The 27,169-nt window shown below is 38.5% G+C and overlaps 1 protein-coding gene across 1 annotated transcript in view; it reads right to left on the bottom strand.

Moving 5' to 3' along the window:
* Positions 1-27,169, bottom strand: part of LOC124128027 (NAD(P)H-hydrate epimerase-like) — a 257,930-nt gene that overhangs the window by 16,651 nt on the left and 214,110 nt on the right. The window lies entirely within an intron of this gene.

Consider the following 27,169-nt stretch of genomic DNA (forward strand, 5'->3'; position numbering starts at 1 on the left):
AGTCGTTTTCTCTGTCAACTATATATTAAGAGTTGTTTCCGTAAAAAGGAAAAATCATACAGCTCTTCCTTGTACAAAGGCGGGAAAATTCTCACTTCAACAATATGATTGAATGTTGTAAGAACATGAACTATCACGTCAATGTCATTTTCAATCCCACAGTTCAGGAAGTTTCCACTATCAGAAATGAGAAGTGAAAAGCAATAAGTATGAGTCAGGATTAGATAAAATTATAGAAATGTACTTTAAATCCGGTCATTTTTATGTCACTGGGATATGAAATTAAAGATCAAAATGTTTGGAATTTGTCATCATAATAAGATAAATGGACAGATATTTCAGTCAGTTTGTAAAATACTGAATATTTAGGCATTTAATAAATTGTCTTTTACACATTGACTATGACATATAGTCGCGATCAAATAAGCAACACTCAGATGAAATATTTAGTTTGTGTTAAAATACATCAAAATAGTGTAAACAAAAATCGCACAATACCAAGCAAGTGACCTTTCAAAACTTTGTCACCAAAGAAACCTACAGTTCCTTATTATTTCCAAGACAAAACTATTATTTTTACTTTGTTGATCAATGTCATGATACGATCTTATACTATCAGTACAAGTGACAAATGCGCCTTCTGTCATAGGTCACAAACTAGTCAAGATTTCTGGTATATAATCCGGGTACTCAATGGAAAATACAATAAAGGCAACAACCAGACCCGGGCCATTCCTGTAGATCAGTGCCCCCTTAGAGTTAATTGGCTCACAAGCCCAAAAGTCCATATAATCTTCCACACACACACACACACAAGACCTGAGCAGACACAAGAGGCAATGTGATATTCTTCTTAATTTCTTCTGTATTTTATTATTGGTTAATCCTATGAAGAAAGTATTTTGTTTATACATTAGAACTTCACGCCCAATATATCATATGTGTCACTTTGTTCTAACATAAAGTCTGGGCACTTTGATCATGGGTTAAAATCACAGTTAGCCCTGATTATGTTTCTAGGTTTGTCACCATACCCGTGCTCATGAATTTCACCAAAGTGGTAAAAGTCTGAGACCTGCATCACTTTCCTCCCACATCAAGCTGACACGCCGTGATATGACTGGAATACTGTTTAAAGTGGTGTTAAACCCAACTGATTCATGTACTCCTTAAAGTTATTTCTTTAATGTTCATCTTATAAGCATAATGTACTAAGAACAACTATCATTGTATTTTTGTTGACAGGTTCCCGGCGCTCTGATCGGTAAGGATGGCATTATTATCTCATGAAGAATTTTTAAAGATCAGAGATGGGCCTCTATTTTACTTGTTTAATCCTTTAAAGCTAAGACCAATTTAATCACTCATTATCTGTCACCTTTTAGCCATTTCGAAATAATAGGTGAGGTGAAATGGGGTTTAACGTTGCGTCCAAGATTATTGCACTTATATGCACGTGGGTGGGTGTGGCTGCTTGTACTAGTCCAGACTGATGCCAATTTATAGTGCTAGCCCACCGAGATACCATGCCGCAGTTTAACATGAATACCCCACACAAATTTCATGATTGGTTTTACAGATACGACTAAGATTTTAACCAACTTAAAAGCAAGAGAATAAAATTACAAAGTGAAATCACCCATTCTCACGAAGAATGTACAATTGCAGTTTGGAAACTAGAAAAGTTAAAGTCTCAGTAATGTAATCATTTCTTGTTACTGTCTTCTTAAGAAACATAAAGAACTTTTAAAGTCAAAACCTTTTTAAAAAAACCAAAATCTAATAATATCAAAGAAAATCTTCCTGATTTTTAATTTGAATTAAGAATATTCTATAAATTAAACTACATCATTGTGTTTAAATGACATAGATGGTATTTTTGTTCACACATTCTGGAAATATTTTGTACCTCAATAGTCAAACTAATGCTAACAGTAAAATACAACATCAGAAATTGCTCTGAAATGATTATAGTAATCTACGTTACGTAAATTGTAATCTACGTTACCTGCACGAATATTGTGATTTCAGCAAGACTAACAAGGACTAAGTATTTACTCTTCAGTGTAAACTGTCATCATTACATTTGCCACCTAGGAAACAAACACATAATAACACAGATCATGTAAAAAAAATGTTCTTCACAGAAAATGTGTAAGCTATGTTACCACTGGTAATAAACATCAAACATTCTAAAAACTGTATATACTGAATTACTATTGGAAAATTATTTATCTGGAGAGAAAACTTGATCAACAAATCTATTGATTTCCTTTTAGATCATGTGAATTTTGGTGTCAATGGCCTTCAAAACATTAGTATTGTTTATTCAAGCAACAAACATATCATCACTGCCATGCACCATAACACTAAAAAACATAAAAAAAGCAAGTGATTTATATTTCATTAATGCTTGATTTTATGTAAATTCTGACCTATTAATCTTTCAAAAGAAAAATATATACATATTGTCACCTTTTTCATTCAGAAATTCTGTAAAAACGTACACTGTTTTGTCCTGTCTTGAAATCACCTGTTTTGACTGGAAACATGGTAAACAAGGGGAACAACTGCTTATTGGTAGGAATTATCCTGCTGATGCCTTTTCTGTGTTGGCATGAACTGTAGACTTAATGTTCCTGTAGTCCTCACCAACAGTTTATCATAAAGCATCAGCGCTACGGTCTGGCATGTAACTGATACACCCCGACACCCTGCTGTTAACCTCTCTGTACCGCTGCAGATGCGCAATAGATGCGCAGACATTCACGACTGACCATTCTGGTAACCACGTAAACAATATCACATAATATCCGGGGTAAGAGTTAATTCCCTTAGCCGAGATTTCTCCAACTACGACCAGCGACAATCCAATAAACGACGTCTCTTAGCGGATTACAAAGATTTTTTTATGATATCTCTCATTAGCACATGTCAGTTGGCTGCAAATTATTTGCTGAACATGTGTGTCTTCCGGGACATTTATTTCAATTTACATTCACCACAGCCATGGACGACTTCATTCACTGGGACGATTTCGTCTTGGACCTAGATATGCCACTTGAAGAATTCCCACTCTTCGACCAGGGGTTGGTTTCGGATGACTCTTGGTCTAAATAGAATGACAGTGATGTTACCGCTACTAAGCCGTTGGTAAATACCTCCTAAAAGGTTTCACTCAAAGAAAAAGATAGGAAATGAAAATATGACGTCTGTCCACAAGCGTAAGTTTTCGGGCCGTGTGAAGGAAAAGCCGTTCTGATATCAAAAGTATTTTATAATGTATTCCATTTGTTTTAAAAATCAGCTAATATATCTCATTTTATGCTGCAATTGTTAACTATTATAAATAAACAAATATACCAAATATACTACGAACGCCACAGAAAACTACACAAGACCAAATAGCGTCCATTCCAATTTGGAATGAACGTTGGAATGCTTTGGAAAGATCGCTCATTCCAAACTTTCCAAAGCTTGGAAAGATCGATCTTTCCAAAAAATCCAAAATTGGAATGGCAACATTTCCAAACAAATTTCCAACACTGGAAATGTTTGGAATGACTTGGAATGGTTTGGAATGGTTTGGAATTGTTTGGAAATCTTTGGAAATATGGTTAGAAGGAACAAGTTAAAATATGTTTTATCAGTAATTTGAACCAAAAAAAAGACTATGAATTAGGGGCTTTAGGGGTTGCTTATATAGTAATTTTGTAATTTTGAGATTTGGAAAGAATGCCAAGAGTGGGACGAACTAAGGGAGCTGTGTGTGTTGGGTGGTTGTTAGATAAGGTAGTTTTGGTTTTATTATTTTATTTGGGGTTTAAATGCGACGAATTAGTCCTGTTTTAATTAGGTATAAACCTAAGACTTTGAATTTTTCTAATTTATTTTATGGATTTAGGATTGATTCTAGTGTAAGTCCGGTTTTAAGATTTAGGGTGGTCTGTAGTGTTGTTCGGTGTGTTTGGTAGTGTGTGCAGTGAATGAGTACGTGTTCTGGTGTTTCTTGTTGTTTGCAATGTGGGCAGTTTCCTGTTGTGTGTAGATTAGCTATTTTACGGTGATTATTTAGTTTGGTGCGGCCTGTTTGTAGTTTTGGATGGGTGTAGTATTTTTGGTTTATTTAGTTTTTTTTTTAGTACTTTCCTGATTTGGCTATTTAAGTTTTGGTATATATTTTGCCATTTTTTGTTGATTTTTGTTTAGTGAGACTTTTGATTTCTGATTTTGAGCTGGGTAAGTTTAAGATTATTTCTGGGAGTTAAAGGGATAATTTTGCTGCTTTATCTGCCTTTTCATTTCCAAACATTCCTACGTGGGTGGGGGTCCAAATGAACTCTATTTGTTTAGCTGCCCTAGTTAAGTTGTTTGAGCTATTGAGTATTTGATTTATTAGTTTGGGGTGGTTTTTAGTGTTCTATTTTTGAGGGCTTGTAGTCCACTGAGGGAGTCGGTTAGGATGAGGATTTTGTTTTTGTTTTTTAGATTGCTGATTGTGTAGTGCTGAGACAACTACTGACTGATATAGAAGATTTAACGTGCGCTTTCCGACTGCAGCGTATTTCTCACACGGGCCTGGCCGGACCATTTAGTGTATTCCGAGAAGGGTGAAAGTGGTGTGTGCAACACAAGAGGGGGCTTTTAGGGGTTGCTTATATTGACTTTTGAGATTTTTAAATTTGGAATAAATGCCGAGGTGGGTGGAGGAGGGAACTAAGGGAGCCGGGTGAGGTGGGTGTTTGTATGTTTATTGTATTTTGGATTGGTAGATTAATTAGTTTTTAGATGCGCTTAATTAGGTCTGTTTTGATTAGGAATTTCTAGTTTATTTTGAGGGTTTAGTATTTCATCTAGAGTAGGAACCTTATTTAGATTGAGGGTGGTTTGTAGAGTGGTTCTGTGTGTTTGGTAGTGGGTGCAGTGGATGAGTGCGTGTTCTGTGGTTTCGGGTTGTTTTCAGTTGGGGCAGTTGCCTGTGGTGTGTCTTTTAAGTTTTTTAGGTGGTTATTTAGGTTCCTGTGTCCTGTTTGGAGTTTTGTAATTACTCTGTCAATTTTTTTAGAGGGGTGTAGGATTTTAGGTTTGGCTAGTGGTTTTCGGAGCACTTTTTTGATTTGGCTATTTGAGTTTTGATATTGATTATGCCATTTTTTGGTTATTTTCTGTTTGTTTACACTTTTAATTTCTGATTTTGAGATGGGTAGGTTTAGGCTTATTTTTGGTATTGTAAGAGATAATTTAGCTGCTTTATCGGCGCTTTCGTTGCCGTAAATTCCTACGTGGGCGGGGATCTACAAGAAGGTTATTTGTTTGCCTGCTTTTGTTAGGTCGTTGGAGCTTTTAAGTATTTGGTTTATTAATTTAGGTCGGTTTTTGGTATTTTTGTTTTGGAGGGCTTGTAGTCCACTAAGGGAGTCGGTGAGAATTAGGATTTTATTGTTGTTTTTAGATTGTTGGTTATGCAGGGCTGAGGCCATGCCCATAAGTTCGGCCGTGAATATAGATTGGTTGTTAGGGAGTCGGTAAGATTGTGTGGATATAACTGGTTGTGTGGTTTGGACTCCGAAGCCTGTGTGGTTGGAGATCGGGTCTGAAGATCCGTCAGTGTATATGTGACACCAATTTGGCCAATTTTCGTGTATGTATGCAAGTGTGGTGGTTTTAGCTATGTTTGGGTCGGTTTGTTTATTTATTTGGTTAGCTAGCGTTGTGTCTCTTTTGAGTTTAGAGGTGAAGTATTTGATTTTTTGCAGTTTTGTTTAAGATTTTGAGTTTGGTGTTCATTGAGGTAGTTAGTTATTCTTTGGGATATTGGGGTGAGTAAGGGGTGTTTGCAAGCTAGAGTTTGGTTTCTTGGGCTTATGTTTTGGTTAATTATGAGACAACTAATAGGTCTCAAGATTAAGTATTCGGCTGGATGGCAGCTGCCATTTAATTACAAAACAGACAGTCGTCTAGACGGCTCACATGTAAGTGCGCCGACATGTGCCTAAGATCATAAAATGGACACTCTTTGGTAACATCTAATTTATTGTTGTCTCACGCCAGAGCTGTGAATAATTCTGTTCATTGAACAATTGGAATTCAGGAAGTTATCAATAATTGTTTTACTTAACATAAGATAAGATAAGTTGTTTACAACATAATATTATGATGTAAGGACGTACTACAGTCAAAACCATATATTTTAAAATCAATTTAATGACAGACTATGATTTCCAAGTCCCGATTAGCAAATCAATGAGGTATCAGTTTCACCACATGTGCACGGACCGCCTATACTTATATATATATTTTTCATAACTATTCTCCAATTAAAGTCCTATCCTCTTATCAAAAAGTCTGTGAGAGTGATCATCATTAACGAAACTCATTCTCGTCAAAGAATACAGAACAAATGAAGAATCAGATGCATACATTTATTGCAATGCTTCATTCATCACGAAGTAGATTTACATACGTTTGTGAATAGCACTTAAACTGTGATAACGAATTTTACCATTGTCCATATTATATTATAAATATTAACCATAATATGGATTTTCGAATATATATACGACTCCAAACGTTGATATTTCAGACAAAAACAAAGTCAGCTGTCTTTTAACGTTCAGGGGAAAAGGGTTTGCTTTCACAATTGAACATTTGTTTTCACCAAAGGAATATCAAATCAAGCCAAAAACAGTAAAAATACACATATATGGTTAGCGTCCGCCTTTATACAGCGAGGGGGAAAATTCGTCTGCTCTAACTGCCTTCACAAAAACATTCCAGCCCTTAATTACTGAGGCAGCTGTGACGTAGTAGCATTACATTCGCTACGTTTGCAGCATATAAGATGTGTAATCTGTGGAGTGACTAAAGTAATATTACGGCTGAAATCTTACTTGCATGGTTGTTTTAATAGAAAACTTACGTTTTAAAAACACAATTGTTCTTATATAATGTTTTTAGGTTTGGTTTATAAATACAAAGGAAGATTTTTTTATACATATAAAACTGGTCGAAAATACAGCTGAACAATAGAAAAATAAAAATAGGAGTTGTGAATAGTGACAGATTTTAATTACATCACCGTGTCAATAATTATTGATTGATTCCGTCAAACAACTGTCAAATCATTTTTTGCCATGTACGTACATGTACGCAGGAAGTCGGCGCTGTCGGAGGCTCCAGGTAAATAAACATCGTGGTTTTATGACGGGAGATCAGACGAACCGTGAACCAGGGGCATGCGACGTAATTACACCTAAAGGTGGTAGAACCAGGGTATTGTCTCTTGGACTGGCTAATTGACCGTACATATAATTGGTAAATATATTCGTTTTGACACCCGTGTTTCATGCGCATCCCAGCTCATAAGCAGAATACAGACAAATGAGGCCCCGTCATCAGCGGAGCGTGAACAACATGGATGCCGCCTTTCGGCCGTACCGAACAGTCAAGCTGCGATCTCGGAACTGAATCCAATTGCAAGCGGAGACAAGATTACTTCCCTTACCCAAACATGATCGTTGCTCAGAAATGTTCAAATCTATCTTCAGTAAATCATGAAATTAATGCGAGCATGACATTTATGCGAAAAATGCGATCGTCAGTCCCTCTGATTATTTTAATATGTTTCATTTCATCATGATAAAAAAGTTAGCCACTTATAAGGTTACCACGTTGAAAATGGAAACGATCGTTAACAAAAACAAACAAAATGTATTCTCTCATCACTCAGCCTAACAGTGATATAACTGCAAAACAATCAAGTACGCTAAAGTATTACACATGGTGGGTGGAGGACCAGGGGCACTTTGAGTTTGACAGGTGTCATCAACTGGTCAAGTAACATCACGGTTTGTATATTCACGTTGATTGGACAGTCTAGACTGGCGCCAACTAATTATGACGGCGTCTTCAGAACAGAACAGAACTTTATTTCTCCCAGGTTTAGGCTTACGTGGATAACGGAAAATTTTGTTTAAGTGATAGCACATTTGTAATTCAATCTAATATACTTTCCTTGATTGATTATATGGCTGCGGTCGTAGATCCGGATGTATCTAAATATGCTCAGTATATACACAGGGTTTATTGTTATACTATTAGGATTAATAGATACAATTGAGTATTTGTACCCTTGATCATAAAGTTAGTCACTACTTTCACACTTTGATTTGTATGATTTGGGTTATGATTAAATTGACAAAATAAGAAATCATTCCGTGTATATGTGTATTTTATATTGTACCCCAATACGTAATTCAATTGTGTATAAATAAGGACACTAGGTTAATAACTGTAATTGATTATTTGATAAACATATTCACATTTAGTTGTGTGATATGTCACAGAGGTAAAGCTAATTCATAACAACTAATTGTCCCATTTATTTGGTTTCTATCTTTTATATGAAATAAATGCTATAACATGGGGTGATAAACTTCATTGGCAATAGACGTAGCATATAATTGTCCACATGAACAGTCTACTCTGTTCCAGATATGTTTATTCATTTTGTCAGCATTTAAATCGTTGCATTCCTGGCTAGATGATTCATTTGACGAAATCTGGTTCCCTGTTTTGAATTACCTTCAGATAGTTCCAGAACAATTATAAAATGTTCAGCCCTATGTGTTGCGCATAATTCCGAGATAATTCGAAGTTCATATTCTTGTACGAACACTTATCAAAATTCATTTATACCTAGTACTATTATGTACATATGTATATTAGTTCAAATTATAATAATGAGGCCCTCTTTATTCTCGAAACGGTCTTTGTTCTACGACAACCGTAAGGCGGTATGGGAAAACAAAATATTTGTTTAATTGTTCAAAGTTCAAAGTCAATGTCATATGATTATAGACAAGGAAGATAAGAAATTAAATATAAAGAGTAGCCACTTAAATGAGAGAATTTCTTTTAGTTAAATTTGCTCATGATTTGGTCTTTTCGTGGTACATAGTGCCAAAATACTCTTAATTATTTACTTTCATGTCATTACTAATCTCACATAAGGTCAAAAGTTGTACAACTTTTAACAGATATGATTATGACATGTTGTATCCAAACATTTCCAAACATTTCCAAACAAATCCAAGCTTGGAAATATGACCTTTCCAAATATTGGAATGGTCATATTTCCAATTGGAATGGTGGTATTTCCAAGTTTTGGATTTTTTGGAATGGATGATATTTTGTCCAGTGCTATGATCCGGTAAATTGCACAGGAACTCGGGAAGTGTAAATAAAACTCATCCAGAAGCAGGGAAGACATTTGTAACATATCACCATATTCCCGATGTTCACAAAATATATCTCCAGATTAACTTCATATCTTATAATAAGTCCAGACTAGATTTACTTGCAAAAATGCATGATCACCGACTGGTGTAAATGCTTTACTATTAGCCAGAAACAAATGACGCCATATTAATGTTTTTATTTCATGTAAATTCGCTACTATTTTGTAATGCTAATAGTTCCAATGAATTATACTACACATTAAACTACGAGCGTTGTTCAATGAATATTCGATGTGTCCGACAATGTGCTTCGAAGGAATCAAATGTTATTGGTTAATGCCAGTTTGGGGCAAGCAGTGATAATGGGGTTTGCCGGAGCGAGGTAAGTTTATTTCAAAGGGAGGCTACTGTTAAATTCCAAAGTAAAGAGGATGATTGTAATTTTACAATTGTTATTTAATATTACCCGATTAGTTTCATATTTCAGCATACAAATAATTAGGTATTTCAGGTAACAATATAGCTTCAACGATCATGATACCAGATATATACTAGTATATCGTAAACTGTAGTAACGTTTGTAGTTTTCAAAATTGTTTCATCATTGTTTTTCATTGATCAGATATGAATAGAAAACTAACTTTAAACTCTAACCTTGAACGAGGCATGCAACTATAACTATTAAAACAAAACAAAACATCACAAACTCTGACATATGTAAATGTATTGTTCATAGAAAAAGGACAATAGACCATCTATTTATTTTACTGAATGACACCTTCGACCTTGTTGTCTCGAACTTCTCTCCCGACGACTGCCGATATAATCCTTCTTCTTTCTTGGCATTTACAAAGCAAATGATCATTTTATAATACATATATTTCATGTAACAGATTTTTATTTTTGTATGATGTTTTCATTATTGTGTAAATACACAAGTAACTAGTACCTTCATCATATTTACATTATTATGATTGGGTTTAGGCCCACATCATATAGCTCATAATCAATATTTACACGGCATAAAATAAATAATTGATTAAATGTAGTCATGATTAAATCAGTCAAAATCTACAGAAGATAACAAATATGTAGTATTGTAGTATGTAGTATATGTGCGAAACAAAATTAAACTTACGAACAAATGGCGAAATCAATGGCAAAAAAATATGCGTCTTACAAAAACAATTCTTATATCATACAATATAAGTCACTTTGTAGAATGTTTCAAACGATATATGTGGTTGATAATCACAGACAAAGGGATGTTATGTCGTCTGCTATATGGTAATTTAACTTAAAATATGTGACGTAAAATATGGCCTTGCGCCAAAAATCATACAAAAAAACCTACCGATCGTACCTTAATAACTTTGGCACAAAGCCAAAGGGGAAATCGTGATGAATGTAAAACTTTTTTATTCAGGACCGATAATAGGAACACATTCGTCTGAAAGCATGCAAAAATTAAGAGTTGGGGTGTAATTATTTCGGGAAAATTCAGATTTAGTCCCATTTCTGGAGTCAAAATCTGAAATTTTGCATCCGCCCTAAATTTGTTAATGGCACCAAGCCAATTTTTAACATATCTCCTTTTTATACACCTAGGTAACCAAGGACTTTCATTGCGAATTAGAAGCCATTATTGAAAATCAAAATCTGCACTTTTGCCGATTTTACATGTGCGCCATTTTGTTCTCTCGGACAAAGACAAAGTGTGATCACAGTCATCAAATACAGTGACAACGACATGCTTTAGGGCACCAACAAATCTCAGTTGTAATGTTAACAATGTTAAGAAATACATGAGTGTAATTATGTATTGTGAAATATATCTTTTGTATGGGAAAAAAGGCGACAACGATGACTGCAGTGAACACGTTTCTGCTCGCTTCCGGACAGGCTGAGCAGTACAAGCCGTAGCACTGATGGTTTTGCGCATAGGCTAGAGGGCTGTCCCTCTATTATATGGTCTCTGCTGTAGTTAACTCCCTTTTTTATTTCAAGATGTCACGTAGCTTACATCACATAGCTTACATCACGCAGCTTACATCACAATCTATAAAACACCATCAACACCTGTGGAATATATTTACGGCAGTAACGTAGCTTACAAGCTTAACTCAACTCTCAACTCTCAAAAATGGTGCTATTTTCGTGATATTAAGTGCTTATACACATTACAGGATGCCTGTCACCACTTTGGCTCACCAACGTGTGTACTCGTGGTGTCTTATGAACAATTATTTTGTTTTTATATCTCAAAATGACAGTTGCTGTTTCAAACAGAAATAAAGTAACGTAGCTTATCTGAAAACTGGCGACACGTTTTTAACAAGCATAATTTTGTCATTAAAAAAGGCATTCTAGTGCATGATATATCAGAGGTACTGAAAATCCAAGAATAACTTGCTTAAACATAAGGACATTTAACCAATCACAATCGTTTCATGAATGATATTAAAAGCGACAATCACATTATACTAAAATGTTGCTATTATGACCGATGCTGCAAAAATATGGTTTGGAAAGCAACCAAAATGTCAGTGTAATATCTTTCCCAATACCAGTCCCAACATTTACCTTCTCTGTCAAGTTTATTTAATGCAAAATATACGGCCAGTGGTTATAAGCGACAGGTTAAATTTGAAATTGTACATTCTTCGTGAGGATGGGTGAATATGGTAAAAGTGTGAATGCAGTTACAAATGAAGTCAATGAATCTTTTACCTGAAAATCTTTTCTTTTTCCCTCATGTCTTTTAGGGAGAGGGAGCGTAAAAGTAGTAATTGTTCTGGCCTTATGATCGATAATGATTTTCTCATCTGTTTGTGTCTGAAGCCTGTGTATGTTGTATGTTTCAGATACTTCGTTCAGGATGAAGCAATTGTTCGCAACTTTTGTGATAAATCAAGAGAACTCGGTTCAACAGATGATGTTAGCCGTGATGATGGAAGCAGCAGAAATGCTTTTGATAATGATAAAACTATTTTTTTCTCAGATGCGTGCACAAACAGATATTATTGCCCTAAAGCTATACATCCCAGACCTTCTGGAATTCTGGGTTTCCCAGGAGATCTTGTATATCCAGGACTACCGACAGCTTCGGGAAATCCACCGATTCAAGGAAATCTTGTAATTCCAGGACAACTGACAGCTCCGGGGCTTGGGGGCTTCTTGTATGATGGCTTCACATACCACATTATCAGTCATCTCTTTAAAATGGGATTATACTTTCATATCAATGTTTTAGAAATGTTAGCCATTTATGTTATTGTCAAACTTTTGGGTCCACTATGGTATGGTAAGATGGTTTGGGCATACTGTGACAATATGTGTACTGTCAATATAATTAATGGAAAGGAAGGGCAAAAGATAAGTATAGCTCAAACATTGATATTAGAATTAATCAAGAAGGAAGAAAAATTACACCACTTCACCCTGGTATGTAAACACATTAAGGGAACAGACAATTTTAAAGCAGACAAGTTATCGCGATATCCTAGTGATGAGTTTATAAGACAGTATGGTGGTTCATGTGTAGAGTATGATGCAGGTCCTGTTTTAGATGAATTTGTTGAGATTTACAAACAATTCTGGAAGATATTGATTAACCTTCTAATTCTCTTTCCACAAAATTGTAAAATATAACCTGTCTGGAATTCATGATTCTGTGATAGACCACAAAGTTTGACAACAGCATTCACTACGGCCATAGAATACCAGGGATATCATTAATTATGGTGGTTTGGTTAAAAATGAATGTCTTTGCGCATCACAATTAATGATATTAAAACCCCAAAAGGTTTCGAATAACAATTTTTTGCATCAGAATTTTCCTGTGAAATATGTGAGCCGGGTGTTGGAAAATCCAAAATGGCTGTTACTGATGGAAAACGGTCTCATATTAGGTCAGTAACAACCATCTTGGATTTTGACTGACGTAATACAGGCTCATAAGTAGTTCTGCTCTTACTTTGAGGTATAATAAATAAAGAATTGTGTATGCATGATTGTTTTACGTGTCGGGCTTCAGCTACCTTCAGACCATTTCATCTGTACATCTGTACACAGAGATGCCAACCGATACAATTTTGGTGTAATAGTTACAATTTTGGCGTAATAATAGTTACAATTTTGGTGTAAAAGTGACAATTTTGGTGTAATAGTTACAATTTTGGCGTAATAATAGTTACAATTTTGGTGTAATAGTTACAATTTTGGTGTAATAGTTACAATTTTGGTGTAACAGTTACAATTTTGGTGTAACAGTTACAATTTTGGTGTAATAGTTACAATTTTGGCGTAAATAGTTACAATTTTGGCGTAATAGTTACAATTTTGGCGTAATAGTTACAATTTTGGCGTAATAATAGTTACAATTTTGGTGTAATAGTTACAATTTTGGCGTAATAGTTACAATTTTGGTGTAACAGTTACAAATTTGGTGTAATAGTTACAATTTTGGTGTAATAGTTACAATTTTGGCGTAATAGTTACAATTTTGGTGTAATAGTTACAATTTTGGTGTAATAGTTACAATTTTGGCGTAATAATAGTTACAATTTTGGTGTAATAGTTACAATTTTGGTGTAACAGTTACAAATTTGGTGTAATAGTTACAATTTTGGTGTAATAGTTACAATTTTGGTGTAATAGTTACATTTTGGCGTGTTAATAGTTACAATTTTGGCGTGTTAATAGTTACAATTTTGGAGTAATGGTTACAATTTTGACGTAATAGTTACAATTTTGGCGTAATAGTTACAATTTTGGTGTAATAGTTACATTTTGGCGTGTTAATAGTTACAATTTTGGCGTGTTAATAGTTACAATTTTGGAGTAATGGTTACAATTTTGGCGTAAATAGTTACAATTTTGGCGTAATAGTTACAATTTTGGCGTAATAGTTACAATTTTGGCGTAATAATAGTTACAATTTTGGTGTAATAGTTACAATTTTGGCGTAATAGTTACAATTTTGGTGTAACAGTTACAAATTTGGTGTAATAGTTACAATTTTGGTGTAATAGTTACAATTTTGGCGTAATAGTTACAATTTTGGTGTAATAGTTACAATTTTGGTGTAATAGTTACAATTTTGGCGTAATAATAGTTACAATTTTGGTGTAATAGTTACAATTTTGGTGTAACAGTTACAAATTTGGTGTAATAGTTACAATTTTGGTGTAATAGTTACAATTTTGGTGTAATAGTTACATTTTGGCGTGTTAATAGTTACAATTTTGGCGTGTTAATAGTTACAATTTTGGAGTAATGGTTACAATTTTGACGTAATAGTTACAATTTTGGCGTAATAGTTACAATTTTGGTGTAATAGTTACAATTTTGGCGTAATAGTTACAATTTTGGCGTAATGGTTACAATTTTGGTGTAATAGTTACAATTTTGGTGTAATAGTTACATTTTGGCGTGTTAATAGTTACAATTTTGGCGTGTTAATAGTTACAATTTTGGAGTAATGGTTACAATTTTGGTGTAATAGTTACAATTTTGGCGTAATAGTTACAATTTTGGTGTAATAGTTACAATTTTGGTGTAATAGTTACAATTTTGACGTAATAGTTACAATTTTGGTGTAATAGTTACAACTTTGGTGTAATAGTTACAATTTTGACGTAATGGTTACAATTTTGGTGTAATAGTTACAATTTGGGTGTAATAGTTACATTTTGGCGTGTTAATAGTTACAATTTTGGAGTAATGGTTACAATTTTGGTGTAATAGTTACAATTTTGGGGTAATAGTTACAATTTTGGTGTAATAGTTACAATTTTGGTGTAATAGTTATAATTTTGACGTAATAGTTACAATTTTGGTGTAATAGTTACAACTTTGGTGTAATAGTTACAATTTTGACGTAATAGTTACAATTTTGGTGTAATAGTTACAATTTTGGTGTAATAGTTACAATTTTGGCGTAAAAGTTACAATTTTAGCGTAATAGTTACAATTTTGGTGTAATAGTTACAATTTTGGTGTAATAGTTACATTTTGGCGTGTTAATAGTTACAATTTTGGCGTAATAGTTACAATTTTGGTGTAATAGTTACAATTTTTGCGTAATAGTTACAATTTTGGCGTAATAGTTACAATTTTGGCGTAATAGTTACATTTTTGGTGTAATAGTTACAATTTTGGTGTAATAGTTACATTTTGGCGTGTTAATAGTTACAATTTTGGCGTGTTAATAGTTACAATTTTGGAGTAATAGTTACAATTTTGGCGTAATAGTTACAATTTTGGCGTAATAGTTACAATTTTGGCGTAATAGTTACAGTGTTTTGTTTTTTTCATGTTAGAAGTTTCAATGAAAAGTCTTTTAACGGTGTTTGGGATTGTTTCATGTTAGAAGTGTTAATAAAAAGTCTTTTAGCGGTAATTTTTGTATATATTTGCATAAATATGGTATATTATGAATTGTGTACTGTTGATTATTAGTTTATTTGATGACAATGCTTGTCTGATACTGTAAATCCTCCAGTAGAGGTAGCGCTGCATACGTTGAGGGATATAAGAAGTTTGTTTAAGCAATAAGTGAATTAAAGCTTTGAAATATTTAGGTGAAGTTTAGAAGGGACTGCTATGACTGAGAAATAATGAAGGTAGGTGGCAAATAATCGATACATGCATGAGAAACCGTTCTTTATGTGAGCGAGGTATAGAGGATGAATTTTATTTTTTACTTGTATGTGCTACTTTTGATGCCACTAGAATTAAATATATATATGCATGCGTCCATTTGAAAAGATATTTGCCACAAAAGATAGAAAACAAATGAAATCACTATGCTTGTTTATTTATCATGTGTATGAAAGAAGAAAGTATTTGTTAAACAATGCTTATAATGATGTATTTTGCCACTATCTTACGTGTAAATTGTTATCTGTTGCCTTCATACTGAATAAAGTAATGATTGGATATATGTTTCTATAGTTTTCATTTCTTTTGGCGGTGAGTATATATTTATGATGATTGACATAATGCTGTCTGTTTTTCGTTCTCTGTTGGTGCTTTTGGTGAGTGAGTGAGTGAGTGAGTTGGGTTTAACGTCGCTTTTAACAGTATTACAGTTATATCACGACTTGTCAGCTTGATGTGGGAGGAAAGCCCGAAGTGATGCAGGTCTCAGACGTTTACCACTTCGGTGAAACCCACGAGCATGGGTATGGTGCTGACAAACCTAGAAACATAATCGGGGCGCACCGGGATTCGAACCCACAATCATAGGTTTCTGGCGTGTCCAAGGGGCGCAACTCTGCACAGCCAATCGCAGCGCCTTAGACGACTGGGCCACCTGTGCCCCCGTTGGTGCTTTAAGCTGCATTGGTATTGTTTCACTTCTCTATATGTTTCTATAATGGTTCCTGATACTATATGTCTTTACAAGGTCAGATAAATATTCGGTCACATAAATTAAAGATAAGTGTGAATGACTGTTGACTTCCACAAATCTAATGTTGTTGTGTTCAGGAAACGTATCAGCTTAAGAAGTATGAGCCCTATGCTATTCTCATTATTAATAAATGAATTAGCTACAGATGTTACGGGATTCAGCTCTTTCCAGTTTTTGGTTTTGTTTGTTTGTTGTTTTATGCCGCACTCAGCAATATTCCAGCTATATGAAGGCGGTCTGTAAATAATCGAGTCTGGACCAGACAATCCAGTGTTTGACATCATAAGCATCGATCCACCCAATTGGGATATGATGACATGCTTCAACCAAGTCAACGAGTCTGACCACCCGATCCCGTTAGTCGCCTCTTATGACAAGCATAGGCGCTTACGGTTGAAGTATTGATGTTGTTGTTTGCAGATGATGTAATTGTGTTTTCTGGTACTAAATGTGATTTACAGCATCAGATAAATATTCTAGATTCATATACAAATAAGTGGGAATGACTAATGTTGTTGTGTTTAGGTAACACATCAGCTAAAGTGATTGAGGTTTTACGCCGCTTTTAGCAATATTCCAGCAACCTCACGGCGGGGGACACCAGAAATGGGCTTCACACATTGTACCCATGTCGGGAATCCAACCCGGGTCTTCGGCATGACGAGCGAATGCTTTAACCACTAGGCTACCCGACCGCCCCCCATATCAGCTAAAGAACTATGGAGTTATAGAGGACAAGTTTTAGAGGTTGTAAAAACTTATGGATATCTATTATTTGTCTTCATTTGTAAGTTAATCAGTTGCTGATCTAGCTCTATGTGTCAAAAAAGCTGTGCATCGATGCTTATGATATCAATCACTGCATTGTCAGGTCCAGACTTGAGAATTTACAGTCTGCAGTCAAGTAGCTGGAATCTTAATGAGTGCAGCGTTAAACAACAAACAAACAAACAGTCTACTGTGTTGATGTTGAGCATTGTGATAGAAGGGAGACAACTCTGTTGAGTCTCTTGGCTGAGGTGCAGAGACGGAGTCTGCATTTTACAACATAACAGTACCATTTTAGTCATGTAATCACAACTGCTTTCATCAGCAGCTATGTGTGGATGATAATGGGTAATATTCTTACACATTTCGTTTGGACAATAATATATATTATTTGTGAGCAGCAGGGAATGGAGTCATCCAACAGATGACATTCTTACTTTGTCATCATGCTGACGGGGTTAACCTCTTTGGTCATGTGGACAAGGCGTCTGACCGCGGATCAGAATTTCCGTGGACATCTCACATTCAGAATGACACATCTCTTCTATTATTGAACATTAAGAATGACACATGTGTCTTCTAGGACTTTCAGATGACATATGTGTCTTCCATGACATACAGAATGACATGTGTCTTCTTTTACATTCAGAATGACACGTCTTCCATGACATCAGAATGACACGTGTCTTCTATGATATTCAGAATGACACATATGTCTTCTAGGACTTTCAGATGACATATGTGTCTTCCATGACATACAGAATGACATGTGTCTTCTTTTACATTCAGAATGACACATGTCTTCCATGACATTCAGAATGACATATGTGTCTTCTATGACATTCAGATGACACATGTCTTCTAGGACTTTAAGATGACACATGTGTCTTCTTTTACATTCAGAATAACACATGCCTTCCATGACATTCAGAATGACATGTGTCTTCCATGACATTCTGAATAACACATGTGTCTTCAATGACATTCAGAATGACATGTGTCTTCTTTTACATTCAGAATAACACATGCCTTCCATGACATTCAGAATGACATGTGTCTTCCATGACATTCTGAATAGCATGTGTCTTTCATGACATTCAGAATGACATGTGTCTTCCGTGACATTCTGAATAACACATGTGTCTTCCATGACATTCAGAATGACATGTGTCTTCCATGACATTCTGAATAACACATGTGTCTTCAATGACATTCAGAATGACACGTGTGCCTTCCACAACTTTCAGAATGACACATGTGTCTTCCACGACATTCAGAATGTCACATGTCTTCCATAACATTCAGAATGACACATGTGTCTTCAATGACATTCAAAATGACGTGTCTTCAATGACATTCAAAATGACATGTGTCTTCAATGACATTCAGAATGACACATGTGTCTTCAATGACATTCAGAATGACACATATCTTCCATGACATTCAGAATGACACATGTGTCTTCAATGACATTCAAAATGACATGTGGCTTCCATGACATTCAGAATGACACATGTCTTCCATGACAATCAGAATGACACATGTGTCCTCAATGACATTCAAAATGACACGTGTCTTTCATGACATTCAGAATGACACATGTGTCTTCTATGACATTCAGAATAACACACATGTCTTCAATGACATTCAGAATGACATGTGTCTTCTATGACATTCAGAATGACACATGTGTCTTACATGACATTCAAAATGACACATGTGTCTTCTATGATGTTCACCCTGTCCTTCCGTGACTGAAGAGGCCATGTCAGTGTGAAATCAACACCTCGTCGATAACGAACCTGACAGCTGATCAAAACTCCCAGCTCTAATCAAATAGGAACATCTCTCCGTAACACACACCGGCTTGCTTCCCGGTGACACAGTATCGCTGATGTATCATTCACGACATGTATGTGCCGGCATGTACACAGACAGTAACTCATCTGTTCTGGAGCGGGATGCTGTGACACACACCAGCTTGCTTCCCGGAGACACAGTATCGCTGATGTATCATTCACGACATGTATGTGCCGGCATGTACACAGACAGTAACTCATCTGTTCTGGAGCGGGATGCTGTGACACACACAGGCTTGCTTCCCGGTGACACAGTATCGCTGATGTATCATTCACGACATGTATGTGCCGGCATGTACACAGACAGTAACTCATCTGTTCTGGAGCGGGATGCTGTGACACACACCGGCTTGCTTCCCGGTGACACAGTATCGCTGATGTATCATTCACGACATGTATGTGCCGGCATGTACACAGACAGTAACTCATCTGTTCTGGCGAGGGATGCTGTGACACACACCGGCTTGCTTCCCGGTGACACAGTATCGCTGATGTATCATTCACGACATGTATGTGCCGGCATGTACACAGACAGTAACTCATCTGTTCTGGAGAGGGATGCTGTGACACACACCGGCTTGCTTCCCGGTGACACAGTATCGCTGATGTATCATTCACGACATGTATGTGCCGGCATGTACACAGACAGTAACTCATCTGTTCTGGAGCGAGATGCTGTGACACACACCGGCTTGCTTCCCGGTGACACAGTATCGCTGATGTATCATTCACGACATGTATGTGCCGGCATGTACACAGACAGTAACTCATCTGTTCTGGAGAGGGATGCTGTGACACACACCAGCTTGCTTCCCGGTGACACAGTATCGCTGATGTATCATTCACGACATGTATGTGCCGGCATGTACACAGACAGTAACTCATCTGTTCTGGAGCGAGATGCTGTGACACACACCGGCTTGCTTCCCGGTGACACAGTATCGCTGATGTATCATTCACGACATGTATGTGCCGGCATGTACACAGACAGTAACTCATCTGTTCTGGAGAGGGATGCTGTAACACACACCGGCTTGCTTCCCGGTGACACAGTATCGCTGATGTATCATTCACGACATGTATGTGCCGGCATGTACACAGACAGTAACTCATCTGTTCTGGAGGGGGATGCTGTGACACACACCGGCTTGCTTCCCGGTGACACAGTATCGCTGATGTATCATTCACGACATGTATGTGCCGGCATGTACACAGACAGTAACTCATCTGTTCTGGAGAGGGATGCTGTGATCATGAAATACATATGCGTCTCGTCAGTCATCTCATGTGATATTGATTACTCTACGGCTCTCTTCCCAATGTGAGGAGACCCAAGGGACTTGAAATCAACACTTGTTCATTTCAAAAGAATTGCTTTCATCTGAAATAACATTTATCTAATTCAGTGAGTTTCTTTCAAGGTTTCCATTAGCTGAACATAAATCAGTTTCTCCGAGGTGTACACTTGTTTTCAGGAATTAATCTCCCTTGAGTATTTCTGGCATATCATTTTTTCAAATTTGATGTTAGTTTTCACGATAAATAAAATGTCCAAGCGAAGAAGTGCATATTAATTGAAATCCATTTTTAATTCTATAATCATGTTTTATGATTTCCCAGTTGAGTCATTATAAAAATGGATTTAATAATAAAAAAGCTGAAATAATGATACATAATGTTTTTTCAAGATCAAAGACGGATAATTCCCATGTGGAGCTAAGGGTAGATGAGGTCTGTAGCAAAACATGCTTGTGTAGATTCCTTGACAGAATAGGTCCCTAGCAACCCATGTTTGTCTCTCTGTGTAGATTCCTTGACAGAATAGGTCCCTAGCAACCCGTGCTTGTCGCTCTGTGTAGATTCCTTGACAGAATAGGTCCCTAGCAACCCATGCTTGTCTCTCTGTGTAGATTCCTTGACAGAAGAGGTCCCTAGCAACCCATGCTTGTCTCCATGTGTAGATTCCTTGACAGAAGAGGTCTCTAGCAACCCATGCTTGTCTTCCTGTGTAGATTACTTGACAGAACAGGTCCCTAGCAACCCATGCTTGTCTCTCTGTGTAGATTCCTTCACAGAATAGGCCCCTAGCAACCCATGCTTGTCTTCCTGTGTAGATACCTTGACAGAATAGGTCCCTAGCAACCCATGCTTGTCTTCCTGTGTAGATTCCTTGACAGAATAGGTCTCTAGCAACCCATGCCTGTCTCCCTGTGTAGATTCCTTGACAGAATAGGTCCCTAGCAACCCATGCTTTTCTCTCTGTGTAGATTCCTTGACAGAATAGGTCCCTAGCAACACATGTTTGTCTTCCTGTGTAGATTCCTTGATGGAATAGGTCTCTAGCAACCCATGCTTGTCTTCCTGTGTAGATTCTTTGACAGAATAGGTCCCTAGCAACCCATGCTTGTCTCCCTGTGTAGATTCCTTGACAGAATAGGTCCCTAGCAACCCATGCTTGTCTCCATGTGTAGATTCCTTGACAGAATAGGTCCCTAGCAACCCATGCTTGTCTCTCTGTGTAGATACCGTGACAGAATAGGTCCCTAGCAACCCATGCTTGTCTCTCTGTGTAGATTCCTTGACAGAATAGGTCTCTAGCAACCCATGCTTGTCTTTCTGTGTAGATACCTTGACAGAATAGGTCTCAAGCAACCCATGCTTGTCTCTGTGTAGATTCCTTGAGGGAATAGGTCCCTATCAACCTTGCTTGTCTCCCTGTGTAGATTCCTTGACAGAATAGGTCCCTAGCAGCCCATGCTTGTCTCCCTGTGTAGATACCTTGACAGAATAGGTCCCCAGCAACCCATGCTTGTCTCCCTGTGTAGATACCTTGACAGAATAGGTCCCTAGCAACCCATGCTTGTCTCCCTGTGTAGATACCGTGACAGAATAGATCCCTAGCAACCCATGCTTGTCTCTGTGTAGATTCCTTGAGGGAATAGGTCCCTAGCAACCCATGCTTGTCTCCATGTGTAGATTCCTTGACAGAATAGGTCTCTAGCAACCAATGCTTGTCTCCCTGTGTAGATACCTTGACAGAATAGGTCTCAAGCAACCCATACTTGTCTCTCTGTGTAGATACCTTGACAGAATAGGTCTCTAGCAACCCATGCTTGTCTCTCTGTGTAGATACCTTGACAGAATAGGTCTCTAGCAGCCCATGTTTGTATCCCTTTGTAGATTCCTTGACAGAATAGGTCCCTAGCAACACATGTTTGTCTTCCTGTGTAGATTCCTTGATGGAATAGGTCTCTAGCAACCCATGCTTGACTCTCTGTGTAGATTCCTTGACAGAATAGGTCCCTAGGAACCCATGCTTGTCTCCCCGGGTAGATTCCTTGTCAGAATAGGTTTCTAGCAACCGATGCTTGTCTCCCCCTGTAGATTCCTTGACAGAATAGGTCCTTAGCAACCCATGCTTGTCTTCCTGTGTAGATTCCTTGACAGAATAGGTCCCTAGCAACCCATGCTTGTCTCCCTGTGTAGATTCCTTGACAGAATAGGTCCCTAGCAACCCATGCTTGTCTCCCTGTGTAGATTCCTTGACAGAATAGGTCTCTAGCAACCCATGCTTGTATCCCTGTGTAGATTCCTTGACAGAATAGGTCCCTAGCAACCAATGCTTGTCTCTCTGTGTAGATTCCTTGACAGAATAGGTCTCTAGCAACCCATGCTTGTCTCCCTGTGTAGATTCCTTGACAGAATAGGTCCCTAGCAACCAATGCTTGTCTTCCTGTGTAGATTCCTTGACAGAATAGGTCCCTAGCAACCCATGCTTGTCTCCCTGTGTAGATTCCTTGACAGATTAGGTCCCTAGCAACCCATGCTTGTCTCCATGTGTAGATACCTTGACAGAATAGGTCTCTAGCAACCCATGCTTGTCTTCCTGTGTAGATTCCTTGACAGAATAGGTCTCTAGCAACCCATGCTTGTCTTTCTGTGTAGATACCTTGACAGAATAGGTCCCTAGCAGCCCATGCTTGTCTCCCTGTGTAGATACCTTGACAGAATAGGTCCATAGCAACCCATGCTTGTCTCCCTGTGTAGATACCTTGACAGAATAGGTCCCTAGCAACCCATGCTTGTCTCTGTGTAGATTCCTTCAGGGGATAGGTCCCTAGCAACCCATGCTTGTCTCCATGTGTAGATTCCTTGACAGAATAGGTAGGTCCCTAGCAACCTTGCTTGTCTCCCTGTGTAGATTCCTTGACAGAATAGGTCCCTAGCAGCCCATGCGTGTCTCCCTGTGTAGATACCTTGACAGAATAGGTCCCTAGCAGCCCATGCTTGTCTCCCTGTGTAGATACCTTGACAGAATAGGTCCATAGCAACCCATGCTTGTCTCCCTGTGTAGATACCTTGACAGAATAGGTCCCTAGCAACCCATGCTTGTCTCTGTGTAGATTCCTTCAGGGGATAGGTCCCTAGCAACCCATGCTTGTCTCCATGTGTAGATTCCTTGACAGAATAGGTCTCTAGCAACCCATGCTTGTCTCCCTGTGTAGATACCTTGACAGAATAGCTCTCAAGCAACCCATGCTTGTCTCTGTGTAGATTCCTTGACAGAATAGGTCTCTAGCAACCCATGCTTGTCTCTCTGTGTAGATACCTTGACAGAATAGGTCTCTAGCAGCCCATGTTTGTATCCCTTTGTAGATTCCTTGACAGAATAGGTCCCTAGCAACACATGTTTGTCTTCCTGTGTAGATTCCTTGATGGAATAGGTCTCTAGCAACCCATGCTTGACTCTCTGTGTAGATTCCTTGACAGAATAGGTCCCTAGGAACCCATGCTTGTCTCCCCGGGTAGATTCCTTGACAGAATAGGTTTCTAGCAACCGATGCTTGTCTCCCCCTGTAGATTCCTTGACAGAATAGGTCCTTAGCAACCCATGCTTGTCTTCCTGTGTAGATTCCTTGACAGAATAGGTCCCTAGCAACCCATGCTTGTCTCCCTGTGTAGATTCCTTGACAGAATAGGTCCCTAGCAACCCATGCTTGTCTCCCTGTGTAGATTCCTTGACAGAATAGGTCTCTAGCAACCCATGCTTGTATCCCTGTGTAGATTCCTTGACAGAATAGGTCCCTAGCAACCAATGCTTGTCTCTCTGTGTAGATTCCTTGACAGAATAGGTCTCTAGCAACCCATGCTTGTCTCCCTGTGTAGATTCCTTGACAGAATAGGTCCCTAGCAACCAATGCTTGTCTTCCTGTGTAGATTCCTTGACAGAATAGGTCCCTAGCAACCCATGCTTGTCTCCCTGTGTAGATTCCTTGACAGATTAGGTCCCTAGCAACCCATGCTTGTCTCCATGTGTAGATACCTTGACAGAATAGGTCTCTAGCAACCCATGCTTGTCTTCCTGTGTAGATTCCTTGACAGAATAGGTCTCTAGCAACCCATGCTTGTCTTTCTGTGTAGATACCTTGACAGAATAGGTCCCTAGCAGCCCATGCTTGTCTCCCTGTGTAGATACCTTGACAGAATAGGTCCATAGCAACCCATGCTTGTCTCCCTGTGTAGATACCTTGACAGAATAGGTCCCTAGCAACCCATGCTTGTCTCTGTGTAGATTCCTTCAGGGGATAGGTCCCTAGCAACCCATGATTGTCTCCATGTGTAGATTCCTTGACAGAATAGGTAGGTCCCTAGCAACCTTGCTTGTCTCCCTGTGTAGATTCCTTGACAGAATAGGTCCCTAGCAGCCCATGCGTGTCTCCCTGTGTAGATACCTTGACAGAATAGGTCCCTAGCAGCCCATGCTTGTCTCCCTGTGTAGATACCTTGACAGAATAGGTCCATAGCAACCCATGCTTGTCTCCCTGTGTAGATACCTTGACAGAATAGGTCCCTAGCAACCCATGCTTGTCTCTGTGTAGATTCCTTCAGGGGATAGGTCCCTAGCAACCCATGCTTGTCTCCATGTGTAGATTCCTTGACAGAATAGGTCTCTAGCAACCCATGCTTGTCTCCCTGTGTAGATACCTTGACAGAATAGCTCTCAAGCAACCCATGCTTGTCTCTGTGTAGATTCCTTGAGGGAATAGGTCCCTAGCAACCCATGCTTGTCTCCCTGTGTAGATACCTTGACAGAATAGGTCCCTAGCAACCCGTGCTTGTCTCCCTGTGTAGATACCTTGACAGAATAGGTCCCTAGCACCCTTGCTTGTCTCCCTGTGTAGATACCTTGACAGAATAGGTCCCTAGCAGCCCATGCTTGTCTCCCTGTGTAGATACCTTGACAGAATAGGTCCCTAGCAGTCCATGCTTGTCTCCCTGTGTAGATACCTTGACAGAATAGGTCCCTAGCAGCCCATGCTTGTCTCCCTGTGTAGATACCTTGACAGAATAGGTCCCTAACACCCTTGCTTGTCTCCCTGTGTAGATACCTTGACAGAATAGGTCCCTAGCAGCCCATGCTTGTCTCCCTGTGTAGATACCTTGACAGAATAGGTCCCCAGCAACCCATGCTTGTCTCCCTGTGTAGATACCTTGACAGAATAGGTTTCTAGCAACCCATGCTTGTCTCTCTGTGTAGATACCTTGGCAGAATAGGTCCCTAGCAACCCATGCTTGTCTCTCTGTGTAGATACCTTGACAGAATAGGTCCCTAGCAACCCATGCTTGTCTCCCTGGGTAGATACCTTGACAGAATAGGTTTCTAGCAACCAATGCGTGTCTCTCTGTGTAGATTCCTTGACAGAATAGGTCCCTAGGAACCCATGCTTGTCTCTCTGTGTAGATTCCTTGACAGAATAGGTCCCTAGGAACCCATGCTTGTCTCCTTGTGTAGATTCCTTGACAGAATAGGTCCCTAGCAACCCATGCTTGTCTTCCTGTGTAGATTCCTTGACAGAATAGGTTTCTAGCAGCCCATGCTTGTTTCCTTGTGTAGATTCCTTGACAGAATAGGTCTCTAACAACCCATGCTTGTCTTTCTGTGTAGATTCCTTGACAGAATAGGTCCCTAGCAACCCATGCTTGTCTCTCTGTGTAAATTCCTTGACAGAATAGGCCTCTAGCAACCCATGCTTGTCTTTCTGTGTAGATTCCTTGACAGAATAGGCCCCTAGCAACCTATGCTTGTCTCCCTGTGTAGATTCCTTGACAGAATAGGTCCCTAGCACCCTTGCTTGTCTCCCTGTGTAGATACCTTGACAGAATAGGTCCCTAGCAACCCATGCTTTTCTCTCTGTGTAGATTCCTTGACGGAATAGGTCTCTAGCAACCCATGCTTGTCTCCCTGTGTAGACACCTTGACAGAATAGGTCTCTAGCAACCCATGCTTGTCTCTCTGTGTAGATTCCTTGACAGAATAGGTCTCTAGCACCCATGCTTGTCTCCCCCTGTAGATACCTTGACAGAATAGGTCCCTAGCACCCTTGCTTGTCTCCCTGCGTAGATACCTTGACAGAATAGGTCCCTAGCAGCCCATGCTTGTCTCCCTGTGTAGATACCTTGACAGAATAGGTCCCTAACACCCTTGCTTGTCTCCCTGTGTAGATACCTTGACAGAATAGGTCCCTAACACCCTTGCTTGTCTCTCTGTGTAGATACCTTGACAGAATAGGTCTCCAGCAGCCCATGCTTGTCTTCCTATGTAGATTCCTTGACAGAATAGGTCCCTAACACCCTTGCTTGTCTCCCTGTGTAGATACCTTGACAGAATAGGTCCCTAACACCCTTGCTTGTCTCTCTGTGTAGATACCTTGACAGAATAGGTCTCCAGCAGCCCATGCTTGTCTTCCTATGTAGATTCCTTGACAGAATAGGTCCCTAGCACCCTTGCTTGTCTCCCTGTGTAGATACCTTGACAGAATAGGTCCCTAGCACCCTTGCTTGTCTCCCTGTGTAGATACCTTGACAGAATAGGTCTCTAGCACCCT

The sequence above is a fragment of the Haliotis rufescens genome, unplaced genomic scaffold (genome assembly GCF_023055435.1).
Source record: "Haliotis rufescens isolate VD_foot unplaced genomic scaffold, xgHalRufe1.0.p SCAF_14, whole genome shotgun sequence".
Classification (NCBI taxonomy): domain Eukaryota; kingdom Metazoa; phylum Mollusca; class Gastropoda; order Lepetellida; family Haliotidae; genus Haliotis; species Haliotis rufescens.